Source organism: Chiloscyllium punctatum, chromosome 7, assembly GCF_047496795.1.
Source record: "Chiloscyllium punctatum isolate Juve2018m chromosome 7, sChiPun1.3, whole genome shotgun sequence".
NCBI lineage: Eukaryota > Metazoa > Chordata > Chondrichthyes > Orectolobiformes > Hemiscylliidae > Chiloscyllium > Chiloscyllium punctatum.
This window is the reverse complement of record NC_092745.1, coordinates 31,972,377-31,991,937: the sequence shown is the minus strand read 5'-3', so window position 1 is coordinate 31,991,937 and position 19,561 is coordinate 31,972,377.

Sequence of the window (19,561 nt, the reverse complement as noted above, 5' to 3'; positions counted from 1 at the left end):
CGTGAGCAAGTGCGAGGTCTTGCACTTTGGCAAAAAGAATAAAAGCATGGACTACTTTCTAAATCATGAGAAAATTAATAAAGCCAAAGCACAAAGGGATCTGGGAGTGCTAGTCGAGGATTCTCTGAAGGTAAACATGCAGGTTGAGTCCATGATTAAGAAAGCGAATGCAATGTTGTCTCTTATCTCAAGAGGGTTGGAATATAAAAGCAGAGATGTACTACTAAGACTTTATAAGGCTCTGGTTAGGCCCCATTTGGAGTACTGTGTCCAGTTTTGGTCCACACACCTCAGGAAGGACATACTGGCACTAGAACGTGTCCAGCGGAGATTCACACGGATGATCCCTGGAATGACAGGTCTAGCATATGAGGAACGGCTGAGGATACTGGGATTGTATTCGTTGGAGTTTAGAAGATTAAGGGGAGACTTAATAGAGACGTACAAAATAATACATGGCTTGGAAAAGGTGGATGCTAGGAAATTGTTTCCGTTAGACGAGGAGACTAGGACCCGTGGACACAGCCTTAGAATTAGAGGGGGTCATTTCAGAACAGAAATGCGGAGACATTTCTTCAGCCAGAGAGTGGTGGGCCTGTGGAATTCATTGCCACGGAGTGCAGTGGAAGCCGGGACGCTCAATGTCTTCAATGCCGAAATTGATAGATTCTTGTTGTCTAGAGGATTTAAGGGCTACGGGCAGAATGCTGGTCAGTGGAGCTGAAATGCGCATCAGCCACGATTGAATGGCGGAGTGGACTGGATGGGCCGAATGGCCTTACTTCCACTCCTATGTCTTATGGTCTTATGGTCTTATGGAAGCTGTAGACTCTCTCTCTGGGTCTCTCCAGATTGAGCCTGTTAGCTCCAAGCAGAGCCCCAGTTTGTTTTTTACTGATCAGTGACAGTGAAGCAGCTGCCCTCTAGTGGCGAGAGAGCGCTTGCACGGCTGCTGAGGATTATGGGTAAAGTCCCCTCCCATTCGCGCCCACGCAAACCAGCAGCCACATCATCTGGTTTATTGAAAACCACAAGCTTTAAGGCGCTAAACTTTCAACGGTGGAACTGGATGCACGGTCATACGAATTAGGGACAAATGAAGAAGATTCATCCTCTTGACCCTGCTCTCCATGGCTGAACTGATTCTTCACCTTCTTACCTTACTCTGACAGATTTTTGATAAAGAATGACTATCTCCTTCTTCACTACAAGCATTCAGAGGTTTCATTTCAATGTTTGAAGCAGTGTTCCAAAGACCGATGACCTTCTGCAAGAAATCAAAACCCTGTTTTTCTCGGTCTTAAATGAGGGAACTTATTTTAGTTTTATATTCTCCCTGAAAAGGAAGCACTCTTTTCACATCCACGCTGTATTCTATGTTCATGCTGATATGGCATCTGCTTTAATCAGCTGCTCTCTCATGAGAACAGCTGCCTATCCTGCCACCTTCAATGGCTGATGCATATAAACATCCAGGTCCTACTGCCCCTACACCCACCCATACTTGTACCCTTTAGTTTGTTTTGTCTCTCCAAAACGTTTTCCTTCCAAAATGAATCAGTGACATCTCTTTCTATTAAATTCTATCTGTGACCATTTGTTCATTCCATGACCTGTACCCTTTTTGAAGTTGGACACTATCTTTATCATGAGTCGTAATAGATCCAAGTTTCAAACCATCAGCAAATTTTGAAATTATGCCTTGTGCACTCAGATTTAAATATTTTAAATAATTTTTAGAATGAACTATATTATAAACTATTTTAAATCAAGCTTCAAATTTATTGCCCATCTCCAGTTGCTCGGACTGAATTCTGAGCCAGAGCATGGGGCCGTTAAGAATGAATCGAGTCACTGTGTGGAACTGGAGTCACAGACTGGGTGATGACTGGGTTCCCTTGTCCAAACTACATTCATGAACATGACATTGAGTTTCATGGGTGTTTTTGTTCAGATCCCACCGCCTTCCTTCCCAGATATTACATGGCTCACCACTGCCCTCTCCAGGACAATTAGGGAAGTGCAACACATTGCAGCCACTTTTGTGCCCGCCCATCCCAGGAGAAATCAAAATAAATGAGATACGCTTCAAATGATCAAACTGATGAGGCTTGAATTCATCTCTTTGAAAAAAACTGGAGGCTAGGCTAGAAATAGAGCCACGACATGGGTGAACCTGGTTTGTCAGACTGAAAGGTGGAGTGTCCTTCGGATTGACACTGGGATCAGGCACAAAATGAATTACACTCAAAGACCGAACAAACGGCTATCAAAGCAGGTCACCAAACTGCAAAGAGCAGCAATTTATCTGGAAGAACTCAACTGGCATCAGTGGTTGTAAGAGAATTAGGCGGGCAAGTGTCATGTTGTTGAACACACCAGAAGCACAGTCACACATAAAGGGAAGCAGGGAAACGGGAATAACTGAATTTCTCCACTGAGAGCTGGAAGGGATTTTCTCAGTTATAACGCCTTTAAGAACGAGAAAGGTTGAAGGGTCGTTTATATTTTAAACAACACTGCAGTGCACAAGAAAAGATGTCAAGTGACATATCTCCTTTAACTTGGGAACAATATCAGAAACAAAGGTCAATGTGATTTTGGATTGAATATTGAGAGTGAGTATATAGAGGGGAGAGTGACCATGGCAGCTGTCCTGAAGAATGGTTAGGTCATGGCTAGAATATGGTGCACAGTTAGGGGCTGCTTTGAGGGACAATACAGAATGAGACAGGGACAGGGGATCTCGGTCACAAGGTTTTATTCCGGGATGTAGATTTCTTTACACAGAAGGTGGTAAGAATTTGCAATTTTCTGCCACAGGCTGTTAAAACAAAACCTATCCATGTTTTATTCTCTGGTGGGACATGGGCACTGCTGGCTGGTCAGCATTTCATAGAACATAGTACATAGAAGAATACAGCGCAGTACAGGCCCTTCGGCCCTTGATGTTGCGCCGATCAAAGCCCACCTAACCTACACTAACCCACTATCCTCCATATACCTATCCAATGCCCGCTTAAATACCCATAAAGAGGGAGAGTCCACTACTGCTACTGGCAGGGCATTCCATGAACTTACGACTCGCTGAGTGAAGAACCTACCCCTAACAACAGACCTATATCTACCCCCCCCCCCTTAATTTAAAGCTATGCCCCCTTGTAATAGCTGACTCCATGCGTGGAAAAAGGTTCTCACTGTCAACCCTATCTAACCCCCTAATCATCTTGTACACCTCTATCAAGTCACCCCTAAACCTTCTTTTCTCCAATGAAAACAACCCCAAGTGCCTCAGCCTTTCCTCATAGGATCTTCCTACCATACCAGGCAACATCCTGGTAAACTTCCTCTGCACCCGTTCCAGTGCCTCCACATCCTTCCTATAGTATGGCGACCAAAACTGCACACAATATTCCAGATGCGGCCGCACCAGAGTCTTATACAACTGCAGCATTACCTCAGGACTCCGGAACTCAATTCCTCTACCAATAAAAGCCAGTACGCCATATGCCTTCTTCACTGCACTATTTACCTGGGTGGCAACTTTCAGAGATTTGTGTACATGGACACCAAGATCCCTCTGCTCTTCCACACTACCAAGTAGTCTACCATTAGCCCAGTAATCCATCTTTTTATTACTCTTACCAAAGTGAATCACCTCACACTTAGCTACATTGAACTCCATTTGCCACCTTTCTGCCCAGCTCTGCAGCTTCTCTATATCCCGCTGTAACCTGCCATATCCTTCCTCACTGTCTACAACTCCTCTGACTTTCGTATCATCCGCAAACTTGCTCACCCAACCTTCTAACCCTTCCTCCAGGTCATTTCTAAAAATGACAAACAGCAATGGTCCCAAAACAGATCCTTGCGGAACACCGCTAGTGATGGCACTCCAAGATGAACCTTTGCCATCAATTACTACCCTCTGTCTTCTTCCAGCCAGCCAATTCCTAATCCAAACCTCCAACTCACCCTCAATGCCATATCTCTGTATTTTCTGCAGTAGCCTACCATGGGGGACCTTATCAAACGCCTTACTAAAACCCATATATACCACATCTACCGCTTTCCCCTCATCTACCTCCTTAGTCACCTTCTCAAAGAATTCAATAAGGTTTGTGAGGCACGACCTGCCCTTCACAAAACCATGCTGACTATCCTTGATCACATCATTCTTATCAAGATGTGCATAAATCCTATCCCTTACAATTCTCTCGAAGACTTTGCCCACAACAGAAGTGAGACTCACTGGCCTATAGTTACTAGGATTATCCCTACTCCCCTTCTTGAACAAGGGAACCACGTTTGCTAGCCTCCAGTCCTCTGGCACTACTCCTGTAGACAAAGAGGACACAAAAATCAAGGCCAATGGCTCTGCAATCTCCTCCCTTGCTTCCCAGAGAATCCTAGGATAAATGCCATCAGGCCCAGGGGACTTATCTATTTTCACCCTTGCCAGAATTTCCAACACCTCTTCTCTACACATCTCAAAGCCAACCATTCTACTTATTCGTGCCTCAGTATTCATATCGACAACAATTTCCTGCCTGTCCCCCATTTTCTTTGAACATGGTGAGGAGCTGCCTTCCTGCACCCGCTGCAGCCATGTGCTGGAGGCAGACCCAGTGTGCCCTGAGGGAGAGAATTCCCTGATTTTAACCTTGTGACAGCGAATGAACGGGGATGTATTTCTAAGTCAGGATGATGAACTGTTTGGGGAAAATCCTGCAGGTGGCGGTGTTCCCATGTGTGCACTATTTTAAAAGGGATTTAATAACCTGAAAAAGAGCAATTATAAAGGGAAAGTAATGTTAGAAAGCATTTGATTGGATGGTGATGGATTAATTATTGGGGTGATGTTTTGGGCAGAGTTGGCTGTTCTTGCTCAGCAGCAACATTCCCCATGGTAACACTTCATTACATTCCAAAAGAACATGTTTAAACCTCAAAACTGTGACCTTGCACAAAAGCAGTGCAAATTATTGACAGATTTTAAAACTTTTTAAAGTATCAGCCTTGGCTAAGTTGGTAGAACTCCTTTCATGGAGTCAGAAAGGTTTGGGTTCAGTGCACTCTAAGGTGGGTCAACAACGATTTCACCCATCAGTGACAGAACTGCTGGGGAGCTCCTTCTGGTTCATGGGGAGGTCCCCAGTTGGAAACGAGCAGAGCAATACTTGTTGGAGACAGGGCTCTCACTGGAGACCTTGGCGTACTATGGAATCCCAGACCAAATGCAACTAAAGGCAGGTATGGGTCATGGGAGAGGTGGCAGTTTAACATGAGGACATCATCTGAAGCAAGGTCCCTTGATTGGACACATTGTGGGAAAGCTAAGCTGAATTAATCCCTGAGCTGCCATTAAATCAGGATAGATTCAGGAATTTAGGGGTCACTTGGCTCCTCAGTCTAGTTGATATCATCTGATGGTGGCTGGGAATTCCAGTTCACTACTTCTGTTCTGATATTCATTGGGAGAAATTTTGCTGCCATTGGGGGCATTGAAATGGGACACTTGAGTGATTAAGTGTGCCTAGAGTCATGTTTCCAACTGTACTGTCCAAAGTGTAAAAATCAAAACTGATGTTTCATTTGCAAAACTGAGAGAAGATGCGTAGGTTGGGGGATTGGCCGTGCTAAATTACTCATTATGTCCAAGAGATATGCAGGCTAGCAAATGGAAAATGCCATGAAAAATGCAGGGTTACAGGGATAGGGTAAGGGAGGTGTGGGTTGGGGTGGGATGGCCTTCAAAGAGTCGGTATGAGCTTGCTGGACTGTGTGGCCTGCTTCCACCCTGTAGGAATTCCTCGATTCTATGAAGGCCAGAACAGGATCTCGACAGTGGAGGGAGGGTATTCTGATGTTCAAAAGTTCTTAAACAAAGAAATGCAGTAAATGTAGATTTACCATCAGAGCAGACAAACTGAAAGGCAAAATGACATATTCTCAAGTCATATACCAGGTACAGAAAAGAGTTCAGGAAAAATGTTTTGATGCAGTTATTGGAATTTAATGATGAATGATGATAAAATGAGTGCTCCATTCAAAAAAAGACAGAATTGCATTTTAGAATTTCAACAGGTCTGAAGCAAAAGAGGAAATCAGGATCAAATAGTCATTTGAGCATATAGAACTTGAGTGAGACAAAAGCCTTCTTGTGAAATCATTTCATTTTGCCTTGCTTTCTCTCCATGGATGCTGCCTGACCCACCGGGATCTTCAGTCTACATGGTATTTGCCTTTGCTATGCTATTTCTTGCAAATTGTCCTGATGTGTGCAAGACAAAAGCTTCAACAAAATGTCTCTTCTTTTTCAGCAACACTCAAATTTGGATCAGTTTGGAGAGAAAGCAGGGCCATGGATTCATCTTTCCCTGCAGGGAGGGAGGGAGTGTGTGTGGAATCTCCCATGGTCAGGATTCTCCTGGCTTCCACCACCACCAGCTGGAGCTTGATGATCGAGCTGAATGGACAGCGCTCACTCTCACAGTCCTCATGGCCATGGAGCCTCTTGTGATGGGAGCATCTGCTTGGTGTCTGGGACAGACAATGACATTGTAATGGGTTTGGAAATGGGGCAACTTGACACTGGCTGCTGCACAATGGGTGCACCGACTCTTCCTCTCTGCCTGCTCCCTCCAGGAGTGAACGTGGATGTACAGAATGGCTGGAGACCTTGGTTTTTGAAGAAGGCATGAACAATGAAACATTGTTCTCCAGCTGACCCTCACCAGCTTGATGCTGGAAAAGATTCCTCTATCCATTGAGCTGAGAACCTTGCTCCTGACCCAGCAGGTTGGTGTTGAGTGGAGCTTGTGGTGATAAAGAGAGACTGAGGAGGAAGTGGATGAGCAAGTGAATAAATATGCTTCTCAAATTTCCCAGCAACACTGAGAGCTCAGGATTAAGACACAAAAAAGGAAGGACGAAGAGTTGAAGAATTCTGCTTTCACACAATCAGTGTGCATGAGTGGGTACAGAGAAAAGACCATTCAATTGGTATAAACTTATAAGTTAGAGGCTGAATTAGGCTATTCAATCCGTCAAGACTTCGCTATCATGCAATAGGACCTGATATGTTGTGCTTGCAATTCCACATTCCCATCCATCTTGCATAAATCTTGACAATTTGTATAACAAAAGTCTGCTACCTCCACCTTTAAAATATTCAAGTTGTTGAACTTTTGAAACAGTGTTCCCAGAAGGAAATATCCTTAAGAAGACTGGCAAGCCAGCAGGAAACAGTATCCTGAGAGAAGCCCTTTCAGGTTGGCTGCATGTGCCCGACTGTATCACATAGCACTCCATGCTGGGCCCTCCGCCATCAATTTCTCTCACTCGCCTCAGTGAGAGAATTGACAGCATCTGGGCAATACTTACAGAGGATTCAAAGAAAAGGAGAAAAGCATGTTGTGAATGTGACATGACGAGGGGCAGACCGATAGAGTTCGGTTCACTGAGGAGACAGAATTCAAGCAGATGGTGTATAATTTGGGAAAATGTGAAGTTGTTCACTTTGACAGAAAGAATTTTAAAAATACATATTATTGCAATGGAGAATGACAGAGGAGTTGCACACAAAGTGAAGATGTGATGTATGAGAAATTACTGGAACTTGGTGAGACCACATCTCAAACACTGTATTCTGTTCTGGTCCCCTTATTGAAGGGAGAATATAAATGCATTGGAGGTAGTTCAGAGGAGTTTTACTCAATTGATCCCTGGAATGGGTGATTTGTGTGATGATGAAAGATTGGAAAGGCTGGCCTTGTCCTCACTGAAGTAGAGAAGAGAGACGGGTTCAAGGTTTGTGCACAGATTTGTAGCTCGGGTGCTGGTTGCCATGGTTGTGGCTGTGTTTGCTGAGCTAGGAAGTTGATTCGCAGATGTTTCATCCCCTGTTTAGGTGATACCTTCAGAGCTTTGGAGTCTCCTGGGAAGCACTGATGTGCTGTGTCTTCTGGAATTTATTTGGTTCTGTTCCTGCTGCTTCTGCTTGCTGGTTCTGGATGTTCGTTGCAGTGGTCAGTAAATTGGGTCGAGGTCAACGTGTTGATTGATGGAGCACATGGATGAGTGTCATGCCCCTGGAAATTCTCTGGTCATCTTCTGTTTAGCTTGACAGGGGTCAAAACATCTGCAAATCAACCTCCCAGCTCGGTGAACATACCCACAACTACAGCAGGAGTGAGGGGTTTTCCTGTCCGACAATATTCTCCAAACCCTTACCTGCCCTCCTCATGTCATACGATCCTGCTCCTTCCCACACATGGAATTGGACTGCCGGGTCCTGAGACTTATAACATCCTTCTGGAACAAAGTCTCCAGGTATCTCTGCACCTCCCTGATGTGTCACCAATATTTCCAACTCAGCCTCCAGTCCAAACACCCAGTGTAGGAGTGGTTGTCGATTTATACATTCATTACAGATGTATTTAACCTGAATCACTTTAACTCAATAAAGAAATGTTAATTCCATTTACAAGTAAAAGATGTCCACTCCTCTGATAAACCAGTAATTGTCTTCAGTACCTGAATTAAAGTTTTCGTGCTTTCCTTTTATTGACCTTCCCAAATGGGGGTGTCCCGAAGCAGTACAAGATGACCTGAGGATATAGATGGACTGGGAGGGTCAGATGGGCTGATCAGTAACAGGTGGAATTCATTCAGATAAATGTGAGTCAGTGGACTGAGCTCTCCCTGACCATGTGAGTTAGGTGAAGGCAGAGTGACAGCACTTGACATCAAGGCCTCTTTGATGGTGTGTGGCATCAAGTAGCCCAAGCAATGCAGCAGCTTTTCACGGGATATTCCAGGGAAGGGATTAACATCTGGATCCCTCCATGCAACTCCTGGGAATTCTGTCATTCTGAAGGGACAAGTCATCCTCCTCAGTTCCCACAAACAGCAGCAAGTCAGACACACACAGTGTCCAAACTGTTTGGGGGAACTGACCTGAACTCTCACAGCCCTTGTGCCATGCTCTGCTGGAAGATGGAGGGACTATTGGGGAGCCCTTGGGGCAGACAGTTCCTCCATCAATATTGTTGGTCTTTAAACATGAAGGTGAACTTGTCCTGGTCCTCAGCCCTCCCTGTCCCGATACAGACCAGAACATGTTTGAAATGACCAACTGTCGAAAGACCCACTGCCAGTCCGACAGCAATGAGCCAATCAGCTCTGAACACTCCCTGAGTGCGCTCACTCCATTGTGTTCAGATACACTGCCATTGAGTGCCCAGAGAACCCACGCTTCCACTCCAGGGTTTTGATCGCCCTCCCATCACAGAGTCCCCCCTGTGAACTCCTTCAGTTCATTCTCCAGAGACAGCTGGTCCCAGTGATTTTGGTGAATGGATCAGTGTGAGATATAATGGTGTCTATTCGATATGTTCACTGTTCCACACCCTCACACATATTGATACAGGCACTTCCCCATTCACTGTACACCATCGGACACAGGTATTCTGGATGGGGACTGACCCTTCAGAACATCATCAAGGTGGATGGGGGTTATGGAGTGAAAGGTACCCTTTCCACTCTAGGTTGGACCTTCCCCATTTACACTCTGAGTTCAGCCAGCTCTCGGCAACATTCTTTGGTCTTTCTGAACTCCAACATACCTTCCTTCCCCCATTTATTGGGTTAGACTTCTTTGGCGCCCTGCATTACTGATGAAGGTGCCCCTTCTGACCCTAACTGTAGCATTGCCCTCCCCCCCACCCCACCCCGCCGCTTTCGGGATCCGATTGCCCACTCTATTCTCCTCCTTGTGTTCCGTGCCTTGTGGGTGGACATGCACTTCACACACCCTTTCCCTGAGGCTTCAGCTCTGGCCATTTCCAAATCACTGAAGAGACAGAGGCTGAATCTTCTTCATCTTCATTCCATTTTCCAGATTGACATTGACAGAAAACAGACTGCAATTAACAGCCCAGACAGAGGAAGCTGCACAAATTCACAGTCACAACGGAGCTTGAGGAAAATACTTGTGGAGATTTTCTCAATAACCTGAGAACCCTGTCCCTTTAAACAGTGACAACACCTTAAACTGGAACTGGTGGCTGAGCAGGAATGAGATCTGGTTTACTGAAGCAGAGACTTCTGAGGTTCACATTGTTTTGTACAGCTGACAGTCTTCAGCATCTTTGAAAGATTATGCTTGATCTTACAAGTCAGCACCATCCCCATCAAACAGTCTCCCTGGACAGGCACAGAATAGGGTTAGATACTGAGTAAAACTCTTTCCGTACTGTTCCCCTCAAAGACACCAAGGACAGGGACAGGACACAATCAGATACAGAATGAAACTTTATCCACGCTGTCCTCATCAAACATTCCTAGGATCTCAGCCTGCTTGGCACACCAGCCTCGTTCCTGAAGAAGGGCTTATGCCCGAAACATCGATTCTTCTGCTCCTCGGATGCTGTCTGGCCCGCTGTGTTTTTCCAGCACCATATTTTTCAACTACCCACCTTCAACTGACTGAACTGGTCCTCACTCTTAACAACTTCTCCTTCCAATCCTCCCACTTCCTCCAAACCAAAGGCGTAGTCATGCGCACCTGCATGGGCCCCATGCCTCTTCATCGGATATGTGGAACAATCCATCTTCCACAGCGACACTGGCAACACGCCCCATCTTTTCCTCCGCTACATCGACGATTGTATTGGCGCTACCTCGTGCTCCCATGAGGAGGTTGAACAGTTCATCCACTTTACTAACACCTTCCACCCTGACCTCAAATTTACCTGGACCATCTCCTTCCTTTCCTAGACCTCTCCATTTCTATCTCGGGCGACCGACTCAACACAGACATTTACTACAAACCAACCAACTCCCACAGCTACCTAGATTTTACCTCCTCCCACCCTGCCCCCTGTAAAAACGCCATCCCATATTCCCAATTCCTTTTCCTCCGCTGCATCTTCTCTCAGGAGGACCAATTCCACTACCGAACAACCCAGATGGCCTCCTTCTTCAAAGACCACAATTTCCCCTCCGACGTGGTCGACGATGCTCTCCATCGCATCTCCTCCACTTCCCGCACGTCTGCCCTTGAAGCCCGCCCCTCCAATCGTCACCAGGACAGAACCTCACTGGTCTTCACCTTCCACCCCATCAACCACCGGATACATCATATCATCCGTCATTTCTACCACATCCAAACAGACCCCACCACCAGGAATATATTTCCCTCCCCACCCCTATCAGCGTTCTGGAGAGACCACTCCCTCTGCGACTCCCTCGACAGGTCCACACCCTCCACCAACCCAACCTCCATTCCCGGCACCTTCCCCTGGAACCGCAAGAAGTGCAAAACGTGCGCCCACACCTCCCCCCTCACTTCCCTCCAAGGCCCAAATGGATCCTTCCATATCCGTCACAAATTCACCTGCACCTCCAAACACATCATTTACTGTATCCGTTCCACCCAATGTGGTCTCCTCTACATTGTGGAGGCAGGTCGCCTACTTGCGGAACGTTTCAGGGAACACCTCTGGGACACCCGCACCAACCAACGCAACCGCCTCGTGGCTGAACACTTTAACTCCCCCTCCCACTCCTCCAATCACATGCAGGTCCTTGGCCTCCTCCATCGCCAGACCCTGGCCACATGATGACTGGAGGAAGAGCGCCTCATCTTCCACGTAGGAACCCTCCAACCGCACGAGATGAATCTAGATTTCTCCAGCTTCCTCATTACCCCTCCCCACCTTATCTCAGTCCCAACCCCTGGATTCAGCACAGCCCTCTTTACCTGCAAGCTTCTTCTCAACCTCTCCGCCCCCACCCCCTCTCCGACCTATCACCCTCACCCTCACCTCCTTCCACCTATTGTATTCCCAGCACCCCTCCCCCAAATTCCCTCCTCCCTACCCTTTATCTCAGCCCGCTTGGCACACCAGCCTCATTCCTGAAGAAGGGCCTACGCCCGAAATGTCGATTCTCCTGCTCCTCAGATGCTGCCTGGCCTGCTGTGTTTTTCCAGCACCACATTTTTCAACTCTGGTCTCCAGCATCTGCAGTCCTCACTTACTCCTAGGATAGGGACAGGATAACAAAAATAATAAAGCTATCGTCACACTGTCTCCTTCAACACTCCCAGGACAGGGACAGCACTAGATTGGGTACAGAGTGAAGCTCTCTCTATAGTGTCCCAATAATCTGTCTTAACCCCTGAACCTCAGAAGTGTCCCCGAGACCAGTCCTGAGAAGGAAGAGAGTATTCTTCCTGCTGACAATGACCTTTGACCTGCCAGCTCAGCCCTGTTCTATTTAAAGTTGTGTCTCCTCTGTGGATTGTCTCCAACACTCTACACACATTCTGATCTTTTGATGCTCTTGCTGAGGGGAGAGGGGAGGGTCACGTGGGTGAGGGCACAGGAGAAGCGAGCGTTGGACTCCCAGTCAGACCCAGAGAGGGTCAGCAGGCTGCTGACACTGTAGGTGCTGTCCGAAGCTCGCAGGTAGTTGCTGGTCTGAATCCCGTCCGAAATGACTGCACCGTCCTTCTTCCACTGCACCTTTAGCTCATCGGGATAGAAGTGATTGGCAAGGCACACCAGGGTGGCAGTGCCCTTGGCATTGACCTGCACCGGGGAGGGGGGCAGCAGGGTCTGCTTTGGCTAAGAGTACTCATGGCCTCAAAGACAAGAGATACGATTTTAATCCTTGCCATTTGAAGAGATTTCAGCTCTTCAGACATTTTCTGGCATAAGCATCATTTTGAACTTTTGTATCTACCTAGCAAATCCAACAAAAGAATGAACATTTATTCAAATTCTTTATTAATGGTGAACATTGTAGTCCCTCACCCAGAGTGCATTCTGTGCCCTCACCACCCTAAGAGCTACCTCCAAGTCCTGTTCAACATGGAGGAGAGAATGATTCATCAGCCGAGGGAGGACAGTACATGGTCATCAAGCCAGAGGTTTCACAGAATCAGAGAATCATAGAGTGTAGGAGAGGTCCCTCAACTGATCATGTCTGTCCCACCAAGGCAAAACTAAATCTAGTCTCCATCCACTTTCCAGAACTGGGCCCAAAGCATTGAATGTTCGGATATTTCAAGTTCTCCTCCAGGTATTTTTAAAACGGTTGTGAGGTTCCCCACCTCAACTACCCTCCCAGGCATTTCATTCCAGACTCCCACATTCTGGGGGAAAAATATTTTCCTCAACTCTTCTCTGAAGCTCCTGCCTTTCACATTGAATGGGAGCCAACTTATTATTGATGCTCCAACTAAGGGGAGCAGTTGCTTTCTATTCCCCATCTCCATCCCCACATAACCTTATACACCTCTGTCAGAGCCCCACTCAATCTTCTCTTTTCCAAAGAAAACAACCTGAGCCTCTCTACACATTTGAGATCGTCCATCCCAGGCAACTTCCTCTGCACCCCATCCAGTGTAATCACTTCCTTCTTATAGTGTGGGGACCGGAACTGCACACAGTACTCCAACTGTGGCCCAATCAGTTCTGCCCAGCTCCAACATATCCTCCCTGATCTTATAATCTGTGCCTGAAACGATAAAGACTGCACCAGCTCCTCTGCTGGGTCTGTCCTGCTGATATGCCCAGGCCATATCAAGGGATGGTGATGGTGGCGCCTGGGCCATTTTCTGTCAGGTATGGTTCTGTGATTGTGACTGTGTCAGGCTGTTGCTTGACTAGTCTGTGAGACAGCTTTCCTGAATTTGGCACCAGCCCCCAGATGTTAGTAAGGAGGATGGAGCATGGTAGACAAGGCTGTGTTTAATGTTGTTTCTGGTGCCAAGGTCGATGCCAGGTGTCCCATCCGGTTTCATTCTGTTTCTGAGACTTCCCAGTGTTTGTTAGATTGGAGGGCCTTGCTTGGCCATTACAGATGGTGGCTAACAGTTTACTTCATTGCTGTGGGACTGGCGTCATGTGTAGATCAGACTGGGTAAGGACAGCAGATTTTCTTCCCTAAAGGACACCAGACCTTAATCTCAATATCTCGTTAACAAATCTCTTATCACTCACAGATCAGGAGAACTTTATCCGAGAACATTGGAGCAGACTGGGATCAAAGTGCTTCAGGAAGGAGTGACTTTTGCTGTCTGTGTGGAAGGTTCTAGATTACATTTCAAATTTTGCTGCCCAGCACTGGGCTGAGGTCAAGTGTGAGGCTGCAATGAGTCTCAGTGTCCAAGGGTCAGACAGGGTCACTGCTCCTAATGACCCAATGGCGCTTGGAAGGTGAAAGTGCTCTGACAATGGGTGAGGGTCAGGATCTGGAGACTGCAAACTCAAAGAAAGACATGGACTTGTGTAGCACCTATCACCACCTCAGATTGTGTACAGCAAGATCCCAGCATGCAGTCTAATAATGAGCAGAGAATCACATTCTTACTGATGTTGGTTGGGAGGTAAATATTTCCCAGGACACCATGGGGATCTGCCCTGCTCTTCTAATACTGTCATGGCATCTGAGAGGTTTGGATCTTCAATGCCCCCTGAGAGGGCAGACATCTGAACATCCCATCTGAAAGATAGTCCGTCAGTACTGAGCCCTCTGACAGTGCTGCACTGCCTCAGTACTGACCCTCTGACCCTCTGACAGTGCTGCACTCCCTCAGTACTGACCCTCTGACAGTGCTGCACTGCCTCAGTACTGACCCTCTGACCCTCTGACAGTGCTGCACTCCCTCAGTACTGACCCTCTGACCCTCTGACAGCACTGCACTCCCTCAGTACTGACCCTCTGACCCTCTGACAGTGCTGCACTCCCTCAGGACTGACCCTCTGACAACGCTGCACTCCCTCAGTACTGACCCTCTGACAGTGCTGCACTCCCTCAGCGCTGCACTGCACTCTCAGCCTGGATAATTTGCTTCTGTGATAGAATCATGTAATTATGAAATCTGTACAATGTCGAAGCAGGCCATTCACCCCAATGAGTTCACACCAATCCTCCGAAGAGCATCCCACTCAGATCCAAATCACAACACTATCCCTGTAACCCTGCATTTCCCAATAGCTCATCCACCCAGTCTGCAACATTGTGAGTGTGAGGGGAGAGTGCTCCCCACTGAGACCAGGCTGACACCTCCTGGTCCAATGGCCTGCCTTGTTTCCTCATCCCGGCCCACATTTGGAGGAATGTGACCACCTGGGGAGGCTAAAGCTGTTTCCAAACCAGAGATGGTGCCTTCAGGAGAGAGATGGAGAGCAGATGATGGTAGAGTGCGTGTGGGTCTGTTATCTCGAGGTGGCATGTGGGACATTGAAGCAGGCGATGGCAGGTACTGAGTCCTTTCCCCAGAAGGAGTTTGTAAGTCGATGGGTGAAAGTGGGAGGAGCACTACAGTTAACACCGTTGTTGCTGCTGAAACCCTTGCTGCCTGGTCAGTCACGTCTGAAAGACACACAGACACATCAGACATCAGGGATGGAGTGTGCATTGACGGGTCTGCTATTTATTGCCCTTCTCTAACTGTCCTGGAGAGGGCGGTGGTGAGCAATGTATTATCTGGGAAGGAAGGTGCTGGGATGTGTCCAAAAAAAACCATGGAACTCAGTGTCATGTTCCCAAATGTTCTTTAGGCAAGCGAACCCAGTCATCACCTGGTCTCTGACTCTAGTCCCACAGTGACGTGATTCATTCTTAATGGCCCCGTGATCTGGCTCAGAAAATAACTCAGTCCAAGCAGCTAGAGATGGCAATAAATTTGAGGCTTGCCAATGACATGAACTCCCCGAGAAAGAATAATGCAGCTCTTTGCTGTCTGCCTTTGAGCTTCTGATCCACCACACTCTCACTGTTATGGGTTTCTCATCCTCTCAAATTAATTAAGTAGATGATGGCATTATGTGTTGAGCTTTTATTTTGAACTGTCAGGTCTCTTTTCCGATGCCTCTCTTCTCTCCACCTCCCTCCAAGCCTTTCACCAGATGTTTCCCGTGACAGCCTTGCTGTGCAGAGTGAAAGCTGTCTGTGTCTCTGAGGCCTCACTCTGTCTTGTGTCTGTCTCCTCTCCAATGTAACACAATACACATGTTTCTAAAGCCCTGCTGAGATGAAAAGAGAGCTGAGAAAATGTCAGCAACCATAATTGACTTGGTCTTGTTAAAGATAATAATGCTTGTTTTGAAAATATATTTCTGTCAGTGAGTGACAAAGGAAAGATAGGGGTCCTGGATTGCTGCAGCCTCTGCCAGAACATAGGACCCAGGAGCAGGAGCAGGCCTTTTGGGAGCTGCTGTGCCAATGAAGAAGATCACTGCTCATCTGGTTATGGTCTCAGCTGCACTTTCTGCCTCCCTCCCCCCTCCCATTATCCTTAACTGCCTTGTTCATCAAACATCTGTCTACCTCAACCTTGACTAAACGCAATGGCCCAACCTGCATTCCTATGTAGATAAAAGAATTCCACAGATTGTCAACCCTCAGCAAGAAAACCCCTCCTTCCTTTTAAACGGGAGACTGTTTTGTGTTAAACTGGCCCTCCTGTTCTCGTCAGCCCTGTAACAGGAACCACCCTCTCAGTATCCAGCCTGTCATGTCACCTTCAGAAACTGTTAATGAGAGAGAACAGGTTGTAAAAGCAAGGCTTTTCTCTGGAAATGATTAACGGTGTTGATGTAAACTGTATTCTCCAGTGTCCAAAACAAGAGAATGGATAAAATGAAAATTGGGAATGATTTCAGGAGGAACTCTTTTGACAAAGAGTGGGGGAAATCTGGAACTTTCAATCTGAAAAAGCTATCAACGTTGAGGTTCAAAGTTCATTCACTCAGGATGGTAAGGGTTACAGAATTAAGGGGGAATATGTTCCAGGTCAGCCATGGCCTGAGTGACTGACTGGGGAATGAGGCCGAAATAACTGATAACTCATTCCAACCGGAATGACTGCTGTTTCGTTCAGGTGCTCATGGCCCCGGTTCTCAGCAGTGGTACCACCACTCTATAGCTGTTTCACTGTCCCTGAACAGAACAAATGAACTGGGCCCTGCTCTGGTCTAACCGGTTCAAACTGTAGAAATGGGGATAGAGAGAGGGAGCTGAAAATGTGTTGCTGGAAAAGCGCAGCAGGTCAGGCCGCATCCAATCAACAGGAGATTCGACATTTCGGGCATAAGCGAGAAACATTGATTCTCCTGTTCCTTGGATGCTGCCTGACCTGCGCTTTTCCAGCAACACGTTTTCAGCTCTGATCTCCAGCATCTGCAGTCCTGACTTCATCCTCCACAGAGAGAGGGAGAACAGCTTTCGAACCAGGGTACTTATCACACCCAAGTGAAATTTCCCCTGTGATATGATTGCCTTCATTGTGTGTTTATTTATTCATTCCGTGATACACATAGATTATGTCAGTACTGTGTGGTCCAAAGTATATTTCCTCCTCTAAACCCTTTCCAAAACACCCTCTCCATCTTGCTTTACTTCTTATTGACTCTTCTACAATTGTCCCTGTTCCCTCACTCCATCCCGGCCCCAGAGGAATTGATGGCCAGAGTTCATGACCCCACACTGTGTGAAGGTTGGTGTGAAGTGAGGCCAGTGTGTTGGAGTTTGGGCTCCTGCATCAGACCCAGGTGTAGGGGCCTGTTCAACAATCTGCACATTGTCCTTTTTCTCTTTCTGAATGAACTGAATTAAGTTGCACTAACGAGCTGGCAACAAGGTGTCTTGTCTAAAATGCTCCCAGCATTGTATACAGAACTGGCTGAGTCAGAGGAGATAGAGGGCAGTGATGGAAGTGTGGTTTTCAGAATGGTGGACTGTGACTCCTGGTGTTCCACAGGGATCAGTGGTGGGAACTCTGCTGTGTATGGTCGACATAAATGATTTGGAGGAAAGCGTAGCTGGTCTAATTAGTAAGTTTACAGTTGATACAAAGATTGGTAGAGTTACAGATAATGAGAAAGTATGTCAGAGGATACAGCAGGATATAGATCAGTTGGATGCATGGATAGAAAAATGGCAGATATAGTTTAATACAGACAAATGTGTGGTGATGCATTTTGAAAGATGATGTACTGGTGGGAATTATACAGTGAATGACAGAATCCTTTGGAGTATTGATATGCAGAGGGATCTGGGTGTGTATGTTCACAGATCACTGAAGGTGGCAGCACAGGAGGGTAAACCAGTAAAAAAGATTTATGGCCTTCTTGACTTCATTGGAAAGTGCATTGAGTGTAAGGATAAACAAGTCATGTGTGGCTTTATCGAACTTTCGTTCGGCCACACTTGGAATACTGTGCACAGTTCTGGTCACCACACTACCAGAAAGATGTGGATGCTTTGAAGATGGTGCAGAAAACGTTTACCAGGATATTGTCTGGTATGAAGGATTTTAGTTCTGAAGAAATGTTGGATAGACTGCGGTTGTTTTCACTGGAATGTGGGAAAATGAGGCGTGACCTGATAGAAGTTTGTAAAGTTGTGAACGGCATAGGTAGAGTGGAAAATATGAGGCCTTTATTTTCCAGATTGGATGGATCAATTATCAGGGAACAGAGGTTCAAGATGCAGAGGTGGGGGAATTTAAAGAGATGTGGGAGGCAATTATTTCACTCAATGGGAGTTGGGTACCTGGAACACACTGCCAGAGGAGGGGGTGGAAGCAGACACAAGAGAAGCATTCAAGAAATACCTGCACAAATGCATGATTAGGAAGGGAATAGAGTGATATGAATCCTGTAGGTGAAGATAGTTTCAGTGAGGAAGGGCAAAATGTGTCAGCACAGGCTGGGAGGGCTGAAGGGCCTGTTGCTGTGCTGTATTGTTCCTTGTTCTTTGGTCCCTGCTGTTGAATTGGATTCTCGGGAGCCAGCTCCGTATGAAGAGCCTGTTCTCATTCTTTTGTTGGAGTTCATGGAGCAGCTGCTGCTTCCTTGCTACGTCACTGATCAAACCAACAATGCGGAAAGCCTCTTGATATTTTAAATACACTGTCTGAAGGAAAATGTTTGGCTGATGTTTTAATGTTGTTTAATAAGATAATGACATCAATATACCAGTGTTGTTTACGGCTGGGATCATTTCACATCATGGTCCCAGAATTACATGGACCCTCACTCGTGATAATACAGTTTTCAATGTTTCTCTCCCCTGACGTGTTATGAAGAAGTTTTCAAACGTGGTTTGATGAGGACAGTGCATCTTCAACACCGTGTGACGGAATGGGTGTCTATTTGAATTCTCACTTGTGATAATACAGTTTTAACTGTGTCAGTATTACTTTCCCCACTCTCTGGGGGATGTCGCTGTCACTGTCTACACCCCTTCACTCTGGGGTGGTACCATTTTTAGCATCCTTTCTGTCTGAGAATGTCCCTGTTCTTGTCCCCACCCCGCCCCACTCTCTCAGGCACTGGCTGGGTGTTTCAAATGCAAGTGGTTTGTTAGTTCCATTTCCTCTCTTGTGCACTCTCCTGCACACTCTACCATGATCACTCTCACTCTCCTGCACACTCACCCACAGTCACGCTCACTGTCCTCCTCACTCCCATACCGTCACTGTCACTCTCCTATGCACTCCCACACTGTCACTCTCAGTCTCCCACATAATCCAACACCG